General features: G+C 35.6%; 1 protein-coding gene across 1 annotated transcript in view; it reads left to right on the top strand.

Moving 5' to 3' along the window:
- B3GALT1 (beta-1,3-galactosyltransferase 1) overlaps positions 1-21,601 on the top strand; it is a 595,978-nt gene that overhangs the window by 525,167 nt on the left and 49,210 nt on the right. Inside the window, exon 6 of the mRNA XM_051986229.1 lies at positions 16,256-16,403. The gene's annotated coding sequence lies outside the window, so the exon portion shown is untranslated. The remainder of the gene's footprint in view (positions 1-16,255; positions 16,404-21,601) is intronic.

Raw genomic sequence — 21,601 nt, 5'->3', positions numbered from 1 at the left:
GGTGTGAACACAAGCATTGTATCAATTAGCTCTACTTAGTACCTTGTTTCAAGTTCTGTTAACTCTAGGATTCCAACAACTCCTTGAAGATTTTTCAAAAAAAAAAGCTATATGACCACTTGTATGGTGTGTTAGACTACTTATTCCTTTCAAACATGGATAAGAATGACAGCTGCTGCAATTTTGAGAAGCTGTGACTTTTCCAAGGTCCATATAATCAATAGGTATCAGAGACAGATCTTGAACCCAAAACTTTATGACTTCAAGGTTATCTACTCTATATGATGCCTTTCTTTTTTGCACAGATTAGGCATTTAATAAATATTTGTTGAATTAACTGAAGCTTTTAATAATTGGATTATTAAAGTGATTTTTACAGTTATATCTAAATGGAACATTCCTAACAAATCTTTTGAGCCTCTGTAATATTAGAAAATATAATTGCTTTTCATAAACTGAGAGATTCCCTTAAAATGGATGCCCATAAAATGTCTATTGTGGTAAACAGATCCCATTTTATGTGGGTCACCAACTATTTAGTGATTGATGTGCCTTGCAAAGTAACTATATCTTCTCTCATGAATAGCTCAATTGTCCTTTGATTGCAACATCTGATTTTTCAGGGTTTTTGGATCTCAAATACTGTAATCATTTATACATAACTCAATAAAGACTTTTTGATTAAAGTTTCTATTCAAAAAGAAAAACAGATACTGAGCTGTTGGTGGGCACCGGGGTTGAAGAGTTCTTTCTGAGTCATCAGAAATTTCAAAATACACATTAGTGCCTATTGATTTCACCAATAATTTAGGTTTGACTGCAGGTGATTGAAGTATTTTGTGCATTTAAGGGACATCTACAATTTGAAAGATAAGAAAAGGAGATAAATAAATGCTTTGTTGCCACCGCTCACTGTTGCTAATAAAGTCTCCTCAAGCCAGTAGCCAGCAGCAAAAGCAGAGAGATCAGTCTGACCTTTCTCTGGGAGTAGGGGGGCCCTTCTGGAGCTGTTGGCAACTCGACTTAGTTCCCAGCTTCATCGCCTTCATGAGCAAAGGCCTCATAAATGAAAGTGCATTCAGTCCATTTATCCCAAAGTCTCCCAAGGAATACATTTGTTCTTTATAAAGTACACTCTTAGTGACCCATTCGCACTCTTGCTCCATCGCATGTATCAAGATACCCTTGAGTAGTATGCAGTTCCAAAGCATGCATTTAGCCCAGCAAAGAGGAACAGTATTTTACTTTAATGGAGGTATATTTCATGGGACCTTTTGTATTTATTACCATTTTTCCAGGGGAAAATGCCAGAAGTACACACATACACACTGGCCCTGATTTGTGGCTCTTTTCCTCAATTTTCATTTTCTCATTGTAAGAGAAACTATGATTAGATGAGAGAGAAAGGTGAACTGATTGGTACTTAGGGTCTGAGACAGGAGGGCTTAAATAGAAGGAACAGATGGGCTGTTTGAGGTACAGTATCTTTAGGGCTAAAACCATTGCTAAGTCCAATGATATGTACCATATCAGATTGTGTGTGTGTGTGTGTGTGTGTGTGTGTGTGTGCGCGCCTGCATGCATATTTGTGTAATGGCAGCAATTGAACATGGCAGCAATCTGTTTATTCTTTACCATTACTTTGTTTTCTCTGAACTTCAGGCAATATATTGGTTCCCCAGGTTGTATCTAATAATCATCTGCCTCCTGCTCTGCCCCTGAGAAAAATAAGACACAAACCTGAAGACATCTATCTTGTCAAACAATGTTTTTAATAGAATTCTGGAAAATTCAATGCACATTAGCTGAAGTCATTGACTGACTTATCTAGGGGTAAAATAGTTTCATTTTGGAAAAAATATAGGGATTTATCATGGGACAGAAATCAGAGAAAAAAACCCACCTACAAAGACAGGTGAATATTTGGTTTCCTTTCCTAGCTGCTGACCTTGCTCTCCTTGTTGGAGTACAATGCCTGAGCATCTGAGACCCTTAATGCAATCAAGAAGAGCAACAGTCCAGGTGACAACCCTGCATATTGAGTAGGGGAACCCAAGCTTTCAGGACCCCCTAAAGATCTAGGAAGCCTAAAAAATCAAATTGATGAAAGTAGACCGAGATAATTGTCATTTTTATATTTTCAGGCAAAATGGAGTAAAAATTGCAAACTATCTCCCCTGGAGCATGGAGAATGGAGTAAAATATCTCATCCCAATCTCAAACCTTCCATAAAGCTTGTAAGATCATTTCTGACATATGCCCCTTGCATATAGATGTCCAGTTGTTCTTGATGCTGCCACATATTTTAACCCAGTAACAGTTTATGATCTCCAAGACTATCATTAGTCATTAAGTTGCCAACAGTGGAACTTGAACATGACAAAATCTGAAGCCTGTAAGGACCTTTCAGATCATATATCTAGAATAATAATGTCAAGAGTCAAATAGAAACAAATCCCTGAAAACTATATGACTTAGAAAGGCACATATTAACATTATCTATGTTGCATTATATGGCAAGGTCTGGAGTCTGACAGATACTTCTGATTGAATCCAACCCCCTCATTTTAGAATGAAGGAAAGCACAAGTTATAGAGAGAAAGTAATTTGCCAGAAGTCATAAAGCTAATAAAGTTAGTAGCAGATATGATATTTGACAAATCCTCTGATATCAAATTTGCTATACTTTTTTGTTGCCAGTTTATATTCTGATTCTTGATCTTAATTTTCTGATTCTTGGTCTTCAGATGGTAAAATCGGTATGTAGAAAAGTTTATTCATAAAAAATACCATTTTGATCTGACTTACTCCATAACAACAAAATGGTGATTAAGAGTACCATGTCTACGTGTCTCACCAAGATCAAACACAGTAAAAAAAAGAAAATATGAACAAAAATATTCATAAAGCCCATTTTTGCTGTAGTAAAGAACTGGAAATGGAGTGAATTTCCCCTTCAATTAAGAAATGACTGAAAGCTCTTTGATATTGAAGAAGAGTTACTATATTTTGTCTTTCTTCAAATTTCCAGAGCCTGGAATTCCAGTGCCTATTACATAAAAGTCACCTAATTAATGTTTGTTGACTGACTAAATTATGGTATATGAATAGAATAAAAAATTATTACTATATAAAACATAATAAAAGGGATAGATTCAGAAAAACCTGAGAATACTTAGCCGAACTAATTTAGAATGAAGTGAGCTGAATGAGTATTTTAGAATGAGTATCTGTAGACTATACTACAAAGGAAAATAATTTTTTAAATTACCCATCTTATAAATTTAATTATCAATCATATCTTCAGAAGACTGATGATAAAACCTCATCTCTTTAAAGAAAAGTGACAGATTTTAAGAGTAGAACAAAATGTACATTTTCAGATGCACACATGCACATACTCATACACCATATACACACAAAGAGAGAAGTTCTAATACTTTCATGAATGCTATATTCTATTCCTCATTCTCTTGATAAACTTTTTAAGTGATTCAGTCTACATGAAAATGTGTTATTTTTTAGAATTGTTTTTAAGACTACAAGAATCAACAAAAACCTAGCAAACAGCTTTATACTTTGCAGAAGAATTATGTACCAGTCCCAAATTGGATCCATTCTTTGCATCACCTTCACTTTATCAAGAGCTCGTTGATCTGACAATAAAGAGTAAATGTTAGAGCTGATGAGCAAAAATTACCAAATTACCAAAAATTACCAAAATTTACCAAATTAGAGGGGTCCTCTCTTCATTGCATGCCCGTGACCAGTTCATGCATGTTATTGGCGTCATTCATAGTTAGCAACATGATCAATATGGCTGCGGTCATCAAGACCAAACATGAACTTAATGAAGCAGTAGAATCACAAAACACTCCATTTTCCTACCTATCAGTATAATGTACCATAGTTTTAATGTGAAAGCAAAACTACTGTTGCACGTCTTTTCTTTTTTTTATTAAAGCTTTTTATTTTCAAAACATATGCATGTATAATTTTTCAACACTGACCGTTGCAAAACCTTGTATTCCAAATGTTCCTCCCTTCTCCCATCCCCTCCACTTGATGGCAAGTAATCCAATATATTTTAAACACTGAACCTCTTTTCAACAGTAAATCTGTTACTACTCTTTGACATTGAGCAAGTCACTTTACCTCTCCAAGCCTCAGCTGTGAAATAAGAAACCAAATAATCTCTCTTTTTTAAGTATAGTAAGATTATTTATTTTTAATACATACTGCTTTATGAATCATGTTGAGAAAGAGAAATCAAAGCAAAAGGGAAAAACCATGGGAGAGATTTAAAAAAACAGAAAAAAGAAATGAACATAGCATGTGTTCATTTAGTCTGTCTCTTAGATCTTTTTCCAGATGCAGATAAACCAAATAATCTCTTAGGTTCCTTCAGTTTCTAAATCCTATGATCCTATGTCTTTTCTTATTATTTACAACAGAATCTTCTGAGCATGGCTTAAGATTACCAGCTGAGTATACATCACCCTAATATATATCTTTTGCAAACCTTTTGCATAAATTTCCTGAAGCATCTTTAACTTTGGGGTCTGGATTTCACCACCACTTCAGAAACATTCTTGGATTACAATTTAAGGAGAGTTTACCACCAAAATTCAGGGAATACATTTGTTGTAAAGACAAAATTATGTTCTATGAAAATCAGATGAGAATAACTTTTATTTATTCTTGTCAAAATTGTGTGTGTCAATAAAAACATTCTTGTGACTAAATAATGAAAGTTGGAAATTACATCAATTTTCTAAGACAGTGCTCCACGAAATGAATGCCAGGGACCCTTACTGTTTTGCATTATGAGAATAAGAATTCTGTAAGAAAATGTTCATGCATGTAAGTTTTCCCCTTACAAACATTAAATTTAAAAATATTTACATAGCAAAAAAAACCAAAATGAAACATATTAAGTGCTTCAGGTTTTTGTTATTTTTTGAAAATAGCCTAAATTTCCTGTTCTGTACCAAAATTTCTCTGACCCATCTTTATCCTAAGGATATTCAGAATGACCAAATGACCAGATTCTACTCACTCACTACCCAATTCCCATTCCAATAGAATTTTGGGGTTATAATATATCAAACTTAAAAGTATTCAGTGGCCAAATTAGTTTGGGAAATATTGTTCTAAAAATTCCAAAGCTATTGATAAATAGAAATTTAGAAAAGTAAGCAGAATTTTTATTTGATTAAAATGGCTCAGTTGTAGTTCAACTGGAAAGCAGGGGAATGGCTTCTTCTGTGTCTCGGATTCTATGTCTCTTCTGCTCATGATATTCCCTATAATGTTAACAGAGACATTTAGAGAAGCCCAGTTTTACACAGAATAATTTGGTTTTTCTCTAATTTCTCATCTCTCATCTGCCAGCATTCACATTGAATAATTAGCATAAGAACTAAATGAGCAGAGTTTTGAAATGAGTTAGTTTAAGACAGTGAAAGGAACACTGAGTCCAGTCTGAGAATCTAAATTCAAAACCCACTTCTGAAACCTACTCCTTGTATCAGATTAGACAAGTTATTTAATTGCCCCTGAACTCTGTTTATTCAACTATAAAATGGGATATGGGACTAGATAGCCTCAGAAACATCTGGAATGATGATTCTGATAGGATCATCTTTCAGCACTCTCACTGAATACTTTGTACAAAAGCTGTAGAAAGATTTCCATAATAAAAGTATACATATGGTACTTTAAGGTTTGCAAACGACTTCATACATACTGTATGGTCCTCAAAAATAAAAAGAAAAAGCCCTGGAAGGGTCTCTCATTCAATTAGTGATCATAATATACTTGAAGAAACACCGAATCTAGAATAGGAGGCCCTGGGCTCAAATCTTATCTTTGACATTTAACTACCTCTGTGATCTTGGGCCAGTCCTTTTCCTTCCAAGAACCTCTATTTCCTCCTCAGAGTTATATAACTTAGATTGCCACTAAGGTCCTTTTTAGCTCTCACACTCTGAAAGTTAAATAAGGATTCTCACCAACACTTGGTCTTAGTGACATTTCCCCTCCAGGTCATCCATTTTAAACTATAACCATTTGGTTGACAACTATTATGGATGGATGCTGAGAATTTGAGTTCCAGTACTGATCCAGTACTGTAGTACTGTACTAACCATACAGACGTGTGCAATTTACCTCTCAGTGCCTTTATCTTTCTAATGAGGGGGTCAGACTCCAAGATGATAGAAATCTCCAGTTTCCTTCCAGCCCTAACATTTTATGCTTTCCTGAATATTAAAATCACATCTATGTCTGCCTATTCAATTATGCCTTGCATATGGTTGGTAAATCTTGGCTGCATTGGATTTAACTGAACAGATATATTAGTGGGTAGAAAGCAAATTCTGCAGATTTATTTAATACACATACATACAAACACATAAATAGGCATACATATACACATACTCCTATGCTTATAGGTAAGAAGCAGCACAGCAAAGTAGATCATGCTTTAAATTTGGCTTCAGGAAGACTGGCATTTGAATACTGACTCTGACATGATCATGGATAGATCACTCAAACTCTCTGAGCCTCTTTGTTATCATCTGTAAAATAGAGAAAATAATTTTATAATAATTGTTGTTGTGAGGCTCAAAAAATGAAAGACTGTAACATAAAAGAAAGATTTGATTTGTTCTCCATACCAGAGATGAGTACTAAATACTATGAGCAGAATTTGAAAGGGGTGTAGGGGAGGGGAAAGCAAATTTCCTAACAATTTAAAACTATACAAAAGTGGAATGGGGTTGACACAGAATGTAGCAGGTTTCACGAATTAGAGGTTTTCAAGCAAAGCCTGAACAACTATTTATTGAATGTATTGTAAAGAAATTCATATTCAACATGAGTTGGACTAGATGGCCATTGAAAATTCTTTCAAATAAGATAATGTCTGTAAAGGTACTATGTGAACCTTAAAGCACTATATGAAATTCATTATTTTTCTAATTTATTTTCCATTGTCACAATTTCATTATCGTAAACTATCATTTATTTTTAGAATAATATGTATGTGCTTGTGTGTGTGTAGCAATCAAAGGCCCCAAGAGGAAGGGCTAGAAAGTTGAATTCCCTTAAATTCAATAAAATTCAATGAATGTCTACTGTGTCTAATGTGTGACATTGGACTAGGTGACAGAAACACAAGACCAAAACCAAAATAGTACTTTACCTCAAGTAACTCAGATTACATAGAAAGGAAACAATATTCATCAATAAGTAAATTAAAAATATATTCACAGTAAAAACATAGTAATGGAAGTGAGGAAAAAGGCAAAACAGATAATTGGGGGAATGGGTGGGGTGGGTGTGAAAGACCTCTTGTGGAAAATGGCACTGGAGCCCAGTCTGTCAAGGAGTCAGGGAAATAGGGACCTACTGAACTTCTTGGCCAAGACAATTATATGGTCAGGTCTTTGCACAAAAAGAGGTGGAGATTAGGAATGATTAGGGAGAGACCTCTCTTGACTCAGGCACTCAATCTAGAATCATAGAGAGGAAGGTAAAACTATTTGAATGAAACTATGTTTAAAGTATAAAAAGAAAAAACTAACAATGTTCCCCTAACAAAGAACCACTGCACCCCATCCAAACTAAAAGATCACGAGTGCCATCTCAAAAAACTAACCAAAACAAACCAGAGCCTAAAACATGTCTTTTCTCTAAAGAAGAGTTGCTTCTCAGCTAATAAATGAATATATCAATATCCAGACCAAAATCAATTCAATGTATTTGTGAGGTATGGAATCCAAGATTCAAAGGCTAGGGGAAGACACTGCTTAGAAAGCAGGGTCAGAGGACTCTGATCTAGGCAATAATAGAATAAAGCACAGTGTTCAAATCATAGGGGTCATGTTCTCTTGCATGTGCTGTAACCATGTATAAATATTCTAAGAGGCACTGAAGTGCATCTGAGTGAGCACCTGGGACACCTACACCTGGGACAGACATTGTTCCAATTCAGAGAGACCACAGGCTTCTCAAAGCATTAACAATCAAAAATGGGAAATCAGACAGTGAAACAAATGAAACACATGCCTAGATACTGGGCAGCAGAAGTGGGACAGATGTAGAAATGATGGTCAGGGATAGAAAAGCATTGGGAGCTTGGAAAGACTAAGGGAACAGATGTTCCATGTGATAGTTTTGAAATGTGGAGAGGTATGTGGTTCGAATAGAATTAATTCTCTTCAAAATGCTTCTACTTTCCTGGTCATTTTAAGAATAGTTTTTCATTTAAAAAATACACATAATTACTATTTCAGAATGGAACCTTTAAACTAAATCCTTCTCATGGGGGTTTTGTCTTCCTCAGTGGGCAAGTTGACAGCAGGCCACAATCTCTTTTAGATTTTATATGAGCTCAGCAGGGTAGTGAAGAATGGTAGTCAATTTTCTTCAACTTTCCCTGATTCCACTTAGTAGCAAGAATTGCTAAGAAAAACCTTCTAATGGCAAGAGTAAAACTATTTCTGTGATAGACTATGAATGGATATAGTAAACATTGAGTCAGCGATCACTCAAAATCAAGAGTGGTCCACATATGTCCCACTAAGGTTCCTAATTCTAGCTGCCTTGTGCTAAAATAATGATGCTTTTCTCCTCTATTCAGGGTTGATTGTTAACTCCTAAAATAGACGTTTTTGCAGTGCTTTTGTAATTGCCACATTGCTGAGATCTAGAGGAAATGCAGGAGTTGCACTTTTTGTATTAATGTCATACTGTTGATCAGGTCACCAAGCTCTCTGCTGTCCATTCTTATAGAATGAATGAATGAATGACTCAAAAGAACCAAGAGTTTTGAGAAGTGACAAGCTTTGGGTGGTGAACCCTTCGCAGCAGAATTCTCATTGGATTGAACAAATCACTTAAGCGACCTGGGCTTTAGTTTCTTTTTTAGTAAAAATGGATTAATAAAGATCATGTACCCCACAAGAATGTTGTAAAACTCAGATGAGATCAAATGACAAAATATATAAAGCATTTTGGGACCCCTACAGTACAACATAAATTTATTAATATATGTATAAATATAAATGTATTTATACAGATAAAATGCATAAATAGCCATAAATTATTAATATTAATCATCCTTACAGAGCTATGCAAGCTGACTGTCTATTATCCTCCTAGGAACTGATTTTGAAAATAGATGGAAATGCCTTGTCTGAGATCGGTTATGTGGTCAGTACCATGGACAGATCTCTGAACTTGGAAGATTTTTAATACAAATCCTGCCTCAGATATAGTCTAGTTATATGACCCTGAACAAGTTATTTAAGTTCATGTGTAAAAAAGAAAGAATGATAGAACCTACATCACAGGGCTGTTGTAGGAATCAAATGAGAAAACATAGGAAAAGAGCTTTGTAAACCTTCAAACATATATAAATGCTAGCTATTGTTAGCCAATTTCATTTCTGCCTCATAAAGTGTCGTACCAACAGGCTCCATGCATATTGTATGACTTTGTAAGTGTCATTCCAATTTGACAAGTGTTTATTAAATATGCACCTTATGTTATAAACAAGTGTAAGTATTTTAGGAGACACAAAGGGTTACAGTGGCTGACTTTGAGGATGTTTAAATGGGGGGATAGGAAAGGGTATAAGCATTTCTAAAGAGCTTACTATTTACCAGATGCTGTGGTAAGCACTCTACAAATATTATCTCTTTTGATGTTTATACCTACAATGGGAATAAGGTGCTATGATTATCCCCATTATACAGTAGAGGAGATTGAGACAGAAATTAAGTTTTTTGGCCAGTTATTTAGCTTTTAATTGTCAGAGGCCAGATTTAAGGTCAGATATTCTAGACTCAAAGCTCAGGGCTCTAACACTATGCTGTATAGCTATGGGCCACAAGTAAGTTTAAGGCAAAAGAGAAATTAAATGCATAAAGGCAGTACAAACTATATGCCAGAACTCCCAAACATGCTTTGTCTGACTAAACCACAGTGATTAATTTTAAGTGTTTTATATACAGTCCAAACTTGTAGTCATAACTGACTTTAGGTATGTTTTTTGTTGGAGGGATGGCGTATGGAAATAATGATCTTTTTTCCTCACCTTCAAAATTCTTTTCCTTTGTCATCTTTATTGTGAAGGTAACAAGTCAGGGTAAATGTACCCTGGTAGTTGATTTACTCATTCATCCCTTTACCAAATAATTTCCTGTATGCTTGGTGCAGCCTAGTGTTGCAGTTCTAGTTGGTACAGTTAGGAGGATACAGAGAAGGATTCTTGACTTCAGAGGGCTTACAACCAAAATGTAGAGAAAAATAGAATATAAACTCCTTAATTAGACTTTCTTTATCCCTCATAGCATCTAGGGCAGCAGTCGGCATTCTACAAATATTTGTTCAATAGATGAATGGAGAAAACTCAATGTATTTACACAGACCTATCTCTCCACAGAGAAAGAAAGGTAAGGGAAAGAAGAGTAGTTGAGAAGGTTAGGAAAGTAAGGGTCATTACTACTAAATACTAAAGACCCAAGAGCCTTGTGTTCCTGCTCCAATACTCATTAACTAATTATAGGTCAGCTATTACATCTATTTTATTTTCTAATGGACCACCACTTTTAGCTTATAATTTGTTAAATGGACAAATTGGAAATGCTTTATAATTGGCTCCACCTTCTGGGACTCAAATTCTAGACAAGTCACACAAAAACCAGGATCCAATATGAATCACATATAAAATTCTAGTATTTAAATGGATGAGGGTTTCATAATACAAATTCTGTCAGTGGCAAGATTGAGAAACTTAGAAAACTATGATGAAGCAAATCTCTATTTTCACTGACTCCTTAGGTATAGACAGTAAACTACATGCATTCCACTGAAGTTTATATATGTCTCCTCTGCTGCTGACATTGTGGTAGAGCAATTCAGCAGAAATTTCAAAGCCTGGCATAAATGATTACTTATGTGAGAGAATAGGTGGCTAATTTTAAGACGATTCATTCTCTAGGCAAACAGAACTTAAGCATTCAACTCTCAATAAAGGGCACAAACAGAATGATGCATGTGCTAATTATCCCAAATAACATATTTTTAAAAATTTTTCTTTGGCTCTAAAATGGCCAAGTATCTTTGCCAAGAAACCATAAATGGGGTCATAAGGAGGTGGACATGACTGAATAGACAATAACAACTGACTCCAAAACTACTTCACCAAGCTACCTCCCAAAGTAAAGCAAGGAATAATGGTTAAAATGGTGGACCTGAACTCAGATCTTCACACCCTTTTTCTTATATTTTCTACATTGCCACACTAAGTCAATAAATATTTATAAAGCACTTATTGTATGCTATGTGCTGAGTGTTAAATGCTGAGGATACAAAAGTCCCTAACCTCAAGCTGCCCATGAGCTAATGGGAGAGACAACAAGCAAGCAAATTTTTTCAAACAAGCTATATACAGGAAAAAATAGGAAATAAATAAGAGAAAGAAGGCACTGGAATTAGAAAGCATCAGGCAAGTCAAGGACATATATCAAGAGGCAAGAAGATTTTTATCTTCTCACAAAAGAGGAAGAGAAGCTATTTCCTCTCAGACTCTTCACATGATTGTTTCCAGCTTCATGGAAAATAAGAAAAATCCCCTCTAGGCACAATATTTTCTGCAGAGAAATTAAATCACTTGCCTAAGTAAGAAGATATTCTGTTTCTCCAATTACACTGTATGCCCTCTGAAAGCAAGAATATCTCTGTATCCCTCATAGCATCTAGGGTAGTAGTAGGTATCCAGTAAATATTTGTTGCATGGGTGAAGGATGAAGGAGTCACCCACAGTCATAATCCTGCATGATAGCCAGAAAAATTTAATTGTTTGCTTGTTTAGTTTTACGGATGCTGACAAACTCATTTGGGTTCCCATTCTTGCTCTTCTGATAGAAAAGGGAGCAGGAATTGCAAAGAACCAGCATAGCATCATCAAGAATAGGCCTATCCTGGTTATATCTGCTTCCTTTCTGACAGTTATTAAGCCTGTAGATCAGGAGAATGTAATAGACCTAGTTTATTAGCTCTTAGCAGAATATGTCAATAAGATTCACCTTTCTGAGTTCATAGCTAGCCTCAGACACTTACTATCTATGTAACCATTTAACCCAGTTTGACTCAGTTTTCATTTGTAAAGTGAACTAGGAAAGGAAATGCAACATATTCCAGTGTCTTTGTCAAAAAAAAATTCAAATGGGGTCATAGTCAGACAAGACTGAAATGATTGAACAACAAGGGCAGTAGAATATTTAATAAAATATTTCCCACTTTTTCTGTGAGAGAAATGAACAAATGTGGATCCAATGAAAATTCAATGAGATGGATTTGGAAATGGCTGAATGTCCTGACAGAGGAATCATTAAAGCTTCAATGTCAACTTACTCGAAATCTCCAATGGAGAGCTCAAGGAATCTGTGTTTGGTGCTGTACTACTTAACATTCTTCTCAGTGACTTAGATAAAGGCACAGACAGCATGCCCATCAAATTTTCAGATGACAAAGCTGAGAAGGACAACTAACACACGGGATGACAAAATCAGGATTTGAAAAGATCTTGACAGGCTAGGAAGAACACTGGACTGAATCTAATAAGATGAAATGCAAAAAGATAAACATAAAGTTTCAAAAAAGGCAAAAAAGGCAAAAAAAAACTTCAAAAAAGGCAAAAAAGGCAAAAAAAAACTTCAAAAAAGGCATGGACTTGAAGTCCATGAAATTTGATTCAGCAGAGTGATGTGGAAGGCCAAAAATGTAGATCTTTGGCTTCTAAACGTAAGTCATAGTTCCTGCCCTCATCAGACTGATTCTAGAGCAGTGTGCTGAATTTTAGGCACCCCAGTGTAAGGAGAATAGTGGTATATTGGAGAGCATGCTGAGGAGGGCAGTGAGGAGGATGAAAGGCCTTGAGTCTATGTCATTCAGGGTTCAGATAAAGAAATAAGGAGAGTTTAGTGTGTAGAACAGAAGACTAAGGAGGGAATGGGGGAGCGGGAAACATGAGAGCCATATAAGGACATCTGAAGGTTTGTCATATGGAAAAGGAATTATGCTATTTGATCCAAGGGAATAGAAGCAAGATCAATGGATGGAAATAGCAAAAAGGTTTTATATAAAGAAAAACAATTGTTGTTCAACCAAGTCCAACCCTTGACCCTGTAAGTGCAATAGTGTCCATGGTATTTTCTTGGTAAGGATAATGGAGTGGGTTGCCATTTCCTTCTCCAGCTCATTTTATAGATGAGGAAACTGAGGTAAAGGTTAAGTGACTTGACTAGGATCACACAGCTAGTCAGTATATGAGGCCATATTTGAACTCCGATCTCCCTGTCTCCAGGCTCAGTGCTCTATCCACTGAGCACCTATCTACTTCTAAATAAAAACAATTAGAGCTATTCAAAAGAGGAATAGGCTACCTTAGAGGTGGTAAGTTCCCCTTCATTAGAAGACTGAAGGTTTGTTATAGCTAGTATTCCTTTCTGATAAAAGTTGGAATAGATGAGTAAAGAGGTCACTTTCAAATCTAAAATTCAGTGATTTTGTGAAATATTAGCTCTTATTTGTAGTAACAAAAAATAGAAACCAACAAGTGGGAATGACTAAACAAAATACAGTATATGAATGTGATAGAATATATATATATACAAAATAGTATATAATTATATATAATATATAAAATTTTATACATTATATATATAAAATATGTAGCAAAGACAAACATCTGTGAAGGACTTAATTGTTCAACATAATGATTAACTCTGTATGTGTGTTTGTGGGGTGTTGTGTGTTTTAGACATGTCATTGTGAGGATTTGTTTCATTTGACTATAAATATTTGTTATAGGGGTTTTGTTTTTCTATTTTTTTCAATTCATATAAGGTGATATGGGAGAGAAGGTGGATTTAGTTTATTTTAAAAATAAACAGAAATGTCAGCTATTATTATTATTAAGTCCCCCTAAAAAAAGAACCTACTTACTGAAAGAGAGTTTACTGCATTGTTTTCTCACAGCTGTTTTCCCAAGGGTTCTTTTGGTCCTGGTTTGGTGACTATTTCATTCTATGTTGATCTTTAAATGTTTAGTATAAAAGGGTCATAAAATTCTTATCTTGGATCTAAAATTCGAGAAGACTGAGAAAGTCATATTTTTATGTGCTATAAAGTAAAACCTCAGTGGCTGAATTTGCAAGGTCAGCTTGTGAAATCTATTTAATTCTTTGAATATTGCCACTACAGAGAATCATCCATTGACATTTAGAAAATTATCTATTAAGTACATTAATCCTTGGGAAGAAAGTATGGAGAGGAATGGGGTGAAGGTCTTGCACATTCTGAAAATTGACTAGCCACGCACTTCTAGCTAAAGAAACAGTATGCCTCAGAGAAGAACTTACAGCTAATGGCATGAAATTACTGAGCTTACTAATATGTTTGACAATTTGCTTTGAGACTCATTGGACTTGTTTTTGTGAGACAACTAGGTAGCACAGTGATTAGTGCCGGCAGATCCTTACTATCTGTGTCACCCTAGGCAACTTAATTAACCCTCTTTGCCTCAGTTTCCCCTCATCTATAAAATGATCTGGAGAAGGAAATAGCAAACTACTACAGTGTCTTTGCCAAGAAAACCCAAATGGAGTCATGACAAGTCAGACACAACTGAACAACAACAATTTTGCTTTTACCAATGAAGGAAAATAATTCAGCATCTTCATAGAGGTCCACAGACCATGTAAATTTTATTCCTGAAAGCAACAACAACTGATTAATTTAGTAGTTGAAGTATGGCATGGCAGCAAGAAGGGAGCAATGGACTTCAAGTCCACGAGACCGGTGCATGGAACCAGCTCTCAGATTTTCTAGTTGTATACGTATAGGCAAGTTACTTAATGAAAAGTATTTAATTAAGTGATGACTATGTGCCCGAGCACTGGAGATATAAATACAAAAAGGAAATGGTCCTTGCCCTCAAGGAAATTTCAGCCTGTTGTTCAGTCTTGTCTGACTCTTTATGACCTCATTTAGGGTTTTCTTGCCAAAGATACTGGAGTTATTTGCCATTTCCTTCTCTAGCTCATTTTACATTTAAGGAGATTGAAGCAAACAGAACTAAGTAGCTTGTCTAAAGTTATATAGCCAGTAAATGAAGCTGAATTCACAAAGTCTCTATCATATAGAGTGGAGATTGTGCTTTGTAAGCCTAAAAATGCTACTTGAACATGAAATTTGACCATTATTTTTGCTTACTTGTCAAGATGGACTAAGAGAAGGCTAAGGAACAAATTTTTGACTCTATATTGTGCTACTTCACCCCATCAAGAAGTATAGTAGGCCTTCCTACCTTCCCTAGTGCTCATCAGTGCCCCCCACAAACATTCCTCAAAGAATATAAGCACCTGGAGAGCAGAGAGTATTTTGGTTTTGTCAATCAGCAAGCATTTATTAAGTACTATGTGCCAGACATTATGCTACATGTTGGGGATGCAGAGAAAAGCCACAAAAACAACAACAAAATTTGTTTCTGGCACATAGTAGGTGCTCCATAAATGTTTGTTGAAATGAATAGAATTGAGATTGAAACAGCAAGGGGATTCCAGTGGATCCCATTTATTCATAACTGAGGGCCATTCCATATCCTCACTACTTCCTTGTTCCACTCCAAGCTAAGCACCATACCAATTCATGCCAAGAATGATAATTTAGTGGATACTAGACTGTAAACTCTATGATGTTAGAGACTGTATTTTATTTATCTCTGTATCTACTATAGAAACTAATATGATCCCCTGCATAGTGAGTTCTTAAAAGACATTTATTGAATGAATTTTCTGATGACAGGCAAAATGTTGGCTTGACCATGAGAAGCAAGGCTATCTTGATATTCCATAAGTAATAAACAAGCTAATTAATTAATTGATAGATGGGTGAATGGGTGAATAAATGAATGAATGAACAAATACCATGTTTATGTCTTTCGTGAACTTAAAGATTAATTAATTTGTTGAATGGTTTAGCTTAAGCTAGATGACTTCTACAATCCTTTTTAATTCTCTGATCCTAAGTTATTTTTGTCCAATCTTTTTTTTTTCATCCATAGTCATACATATATGTCCTTTGAGTAATTTCTTTTTGAGTAGCAGAATTCTGTACTGACTTTTGCACATCTTAATAATTTCATTTGTTCTCAAAGTTCTCTCTATTTTGTTCTCCTTAGGATTCTTCTGTGTACTGAACAACATCTCTTGGTGATCTCCTGTAAATTCCCTGCAGAGTTACTCTCAACCTCAGGCAGATGAAAACTGAATTTTGTATACAATACAAAAAGTGAGAAGAAAAAGAACATGACATGCTTCATAAAAAAGGTAGGATCAGATTGCAGTGGTCAATTTGCATGATCTGCCATTGTGAAAATGACTCATTCCTTAGAATCAGAAACCATTCAAGTTCAGCCTTCCTGAAGAAAAGCAGGTGGGGTAAGGAGAAAGGAGAAGAGAAAATGTCCTCTCTCTTTTTGGAAGTTGACCCAGCAGGTATATGTTGGGCCTTGGAATCAAAGTCTTTTCAGCTTAATAAACACAGGAAAAATTGGGCATTTCAATGAATTCTGATTTTTTTCTTGATTTATATAGGCAGTTGCCCATGAAATTTTTATCTAATTTTAGGTGTAGCCTCTCTTATCACTACTTTGAATGAAATACTAAGGAGTTAAAAAGAAAAGGGGGAAAATAGCCTCCTTTGTCAAGGACTTCTAGTTAGATTTGGTTTCTACAGGGCCACATCTAATTGATTTGTGAACCATCCTTGGTGAAATAACCTTGTTCTATACTTTGATCATTCTTATTTAAGTCTAAAATGTTGTTTTATGTACTGAAAGCTTCAAAAATAAACAAGTCCATTTTCAAATATGAGAAATGCTGAGAAAACCAATAAAAAGAAGACTGAAAATTCCATAATCCCCCTTTCCCTGTTAACTTCTCCTTTGCCCTAAATACAGAGTTGGATAGTAATTATTTAAGAATTGGCTCTAAAAAAAAAAAAAACAAGTCACATATTGAAGTATAATCTGCATTATTAACATTTCTTTCTAACTTTCTTAAGTCTAGACACAAAACAATAAATTAGACTCTGATTTGTAGGTTTTTTGATTTTCAAATTATAAATGCTCATGCTGAAAATTTGACAATTGGGTTTAGTGAACTGGGACAGATTTTAGAAAATTCTTTCCTAAATACCACAGCTGAGAAGCAGAATGAAGCAATGGATAGAGTAGAACAGCATCAGGAAAACTGACTTCAAATTTAGTCTCTGACCTATATATTGAGTATAACTTAAGTTACTCACTCTCATTGTCCCCAAGAACATTCCTAAGATGATAAGGAATGGAACATGATGATCTGCACTAATAGAAGGTGTTTCCTCACCAGGAATAAAATCATAAATCTGGATCTTACATGCATACACACACATTTTTGTATTCACTTAGATGCATACACACATACATCCATAAATACATTATATCTCCATATGGACACATGCAAACATACATATCTCTGCATGAAGATACATGTGTGTACACATGTGTAGATGATGTCTGTGTGTTTGTGCACATGCATGTATGCATGAATGTGCACACAAAAGGACAGCAAGCAAATTAACATGACTTTAGCCATTCTAGGAGTATGTGGTATCATGAATAGGATAATAATTCTTTTGCGAGTCATGAGTGTTTGCTTATACATAAAATAAGAAAGCAGTATTCTCTAAGTTCCCTTTCAGATCTGTGAATTCATGGCATTTAAACTATGAAGCAATAATAATAGCTTCTATTACTTCTTTAGGATTCCAAAGCACTTTTTTCTATATATTAATCAAGCATTGATTAAATGCCTACTATATGCAAACAATACACTAAGCTGCAGAAACAAATGGAAGGAAAAGACAGTGCCTACCTGCAAGCTTACAAACCAGCAGGGAAGATAACATGCAGACAAAAATTACAAAGCAAACTATATACAACATAAACAGGAAATAATTAACAGAGGGAAGGCATTGAAATCAAGAGGCACTGGAGAAGTCTTCCTATAGAAGGTGAGATTTGGTAGCTCAGAAGTCTGAACAGAGGAGGGAGAACGTTCCAGGCAGGAGGAACAGCTAGGGAAAATGCCCAAAGCCTCTAAAATCGCTTCCTAGCCCATGTCTGTTGTCCAAAAATCCAGATGCCCCTCTTTCAAAATACAAAGGAAATTCCCAGAAATGCTAGGATCTAGGATACATAGTCAGCCTAGATGATTATATTTGAATGAGACACACATAATCACATTTTTAGGTCACATTTAGTCTTGGAAGGAAACTTAAGAGTTCAATTATTCCAATCTTTTCATTTTGTAGATGATAAAATTGAAGCCAGAGAGATTGAGGGATCTGCCCAGAGCAATGTGGGACTTTTTATGATGAATTTGAACCCAGGTGTTGGGGAGCTCAAATTGGTTTCAAAAATTCTCATAGTAAATGCAGGGAGCAGGCATCCTTACTTTTATGGGAAATATCATAGAATGGTTAATGCTAAGAGATGACAGATGGGTTTGGGTACTTATGATCCAACTGGAGGAAAAGGAGGGTGGGTAGGAAGAGGAAAGAGTCCAAAAAGTATAACACCCTCAGCATAAAGCAAAGTGCATAATGTGTACTTTATCTTACTTGGAAAGAGAAAAGGACTGAATCAGCCCTCTGGAGATTTGACTGCTAAGCTACTACTTTCTTGACTTTAGCCCTCGAACAATCCTTAGACATCCATAGTTATTATAGCTTGGAGCCTTTATTGCAAATTCATTCTGAAGCCAGTTTTAGGGCTTTAACGAGCTTTTATTGAGATCAGAAAGATCATAATAAGAAAGTCAGGACTGCCTCTTATGTCAGTCGGTTAACTAACCTTTATAAAGCACCTACTATATTCCAGGTGCTGTGTCAAGAGTGAGAGATACCAAAAAAAGGCAAAACTCAGCTCCTATATGAGATCTCATGGAGCTCATGAAGGCAACATGAAAAACTCTGTATGTGTTATTTATGTAATATATATATATACATATATACAGAATACATACAAGATATATACAGAATAACTTCTAGACGATCAACAATGGGAAAGTACCAGCATTAAAGGACAGGGAAAGGTTTCCCAGGGAAAGGTTTTAGCTGGGACTTAAAGGCAGAGATGAGGAGAGAGAGAGTATTTCAAAGATGGGAAATGGCCAGTGAAAATGCCCAGAGTTTAGAAATGAAGTATTTTTGGTGAGGAACACCCAGGAGGCCAGGATCAGCAGATTATAGGGGATACAGTGAGAAATAAAGTGTTAGAATTCAATCATCAGATGAGTCATAGAAGTTCTTAAATCTTAATATATCCAAAAAATCTCTAAGGATATCTGTGAATGATACACATTGTTAATAATAATAGATCATCATTCATACTAAAGCTATATGTATTCCAAAAGAGACTTAACTCAGAACTGGTTGTAATGAGCCATGCTATGCTAATTGTTATAGCTTCCATTTATTCAGCCTCACCCTATAATTAGCACAGTATTGAAAATGGAGTTTTCAATGACATTAAAATTCACACCCAGAATACCCTTTAATTATTTTATAATTCCACATTAGTGCCTGAGCTTCTCCTAACAATGGGTGGGATTATTATTTATTGCTTATTAACAGAAAAAAAAGCATAAGTAAACCCATCCACAAAAAGCATTAAAACTATCTTGATTTTATTTTGATAGGCAGAGAAATAGAGATAGAGGGGCAAAAGGGAGAAGAAAGGAAGAACTCATAGATCTAGAACTGAGAGGAATCTAGAAGTCATCCACATTTTACACATGAGGAAACTGAAGACTGGGGAGGTAAAGCAGTGTCTTTCCCATGGACACAGTGGTAACCAGCATCAGAGATGGAGTTTAAACACAGGCATAGCTCATTTTGGATTCAGCGTTTTTCCTTCTTTACCATGGGGGTAAAGGAGTGAGGGTGAGGAAGGTGAGGGAGAAGAGGAGAGCACTAATATTTGGGGGAGATAATCAAGAAAGGCTTCATGTAGAAGGAGAGTGCTTGAATTGTCTTGAAGAAAGAAAAGGATTCTATGATGAGTAATATTTTCCAGCTATGGCGGATGGCCAGTGTGGGAAAAAATGAAGAATCCTGTGTGAGAAATAAGCCAATTTGGCTGATTCTAAAGTGTGGGAAAGACATTAATGTACAATAAGGCTGGAAAGATATGTTGGAGCCATATTGCAAACTACTTTAAATGCCAAACAAAGGCATTTATACTTTATCCTGGAGGTAATAGGGAGCCAACTGAGTTGATTGAGTATGAGAGTGATATGGTCAGATGTGCAATTAAGGAAAAATCACTTTAGTAGCTGTGTAAAGTAATGGACTAGAATGGAGAGAGACCTGATGTAAGAAACTGATTAGAAGACCATTTCTACAACCTAAGTGAAAAGTGAACTAAGTTGGTTGCTTATTAAAGCAGAGAAAAAAAATCACATGAAAGAAATTTTGTGAAAGTAAAACCAAAATTTGGCACATATTAGATATGTGAAGGAAAATAAAGAATCAAGGATTTTGCTAAAGTCACAAACATGGTAGAGTACATAAATGATGATTCATTTGAACAGAAATAGGGAAATCTAGAAAAAGGAAGTTTGTGGAGAAAGATGAGTTAGTTTTGGATACGTTTAAGATGTTTCTGGCACATCCAGATAGAAATGTCTAATAAGAAGTTGGTGACTACATGAGATTTTTCAGCAGTTGTTACTTTCCACTCACAGATACCATTTTCTCAATCACTATAGAATGGCTTCTCAAATCATTGGTAAAAGCAAAGGTTACCCCCCCAGACAACAGTAGCATATGTCCAATTTGTGTTAAACTGTCTTGCGGGTTAATGAATGCAGTCCTTCTGGAGAAATTTGCTCCAACCAAATGAAATGCCCAGGGGGGGAAAAACATGATGGATAGAGGTCACATCACATTAGTAAAATGGACATTTAATAGCCTTCCCAACAAATAGTGTTACTCCTCTTAGGAATCTAACTATGCCCTCGGATACCATAGTCATGACCCAAGCTCTCCTTTATTTTGTTTCTGTTACTTGGATCTTGAATAGAAACTAGGATATTTCTATAGTTATAGCAGATGGATATCAAAGATCTGGTCAGTAAAGGATCCCAGAAATGGATCCCAATTATCAGAATGATGGTTACAGGAGTGCTATTTCAAGTGAAGGGGCAAAGTCCAAACAAAGTCTGACGTATCAGCACCTGCAAGATGGACCAGCCCTCTTCCAAAGATTCCTCATTATAGTATGGAAATGGCTCTGACATCTTAAAGGTTTTGAGAGCAGAGTATTAGCTTTGGCAAGTCACATCAGTTTGAAAAACCTTCTAAAATATTCCCAGGGACAGACAATATATCTGATATCTGAGGACAGATGTTACATGCCAAAGGGCTGATCACCTTCTAGAGGGTGGGCCATCAAGTGATGAATCATTTTTGGTCAGAGCAT

This window comes from Antechinus flavipes, chromosome 3 (genome assembly GCF_016432865.1).
Source record: "Antechinus flavipes isolate AdamAnt ecotype Samford, QLD, Australia chromosome 3, AdamAnt_v2, whole genome shotgun sequence".
Classification (NCBI taxonomy): domain Eukaryota; kingdom Metazoa; phylum Chordata; class Mammalia; order Dasyuromorphia; family Dasyuridae; genus Antechinus; species Antechinus flavipes.
Note: the sequence above shows the minus strand (reverse complement) of the source record. Positions and strands in the feature narration are given on the sequence as shown.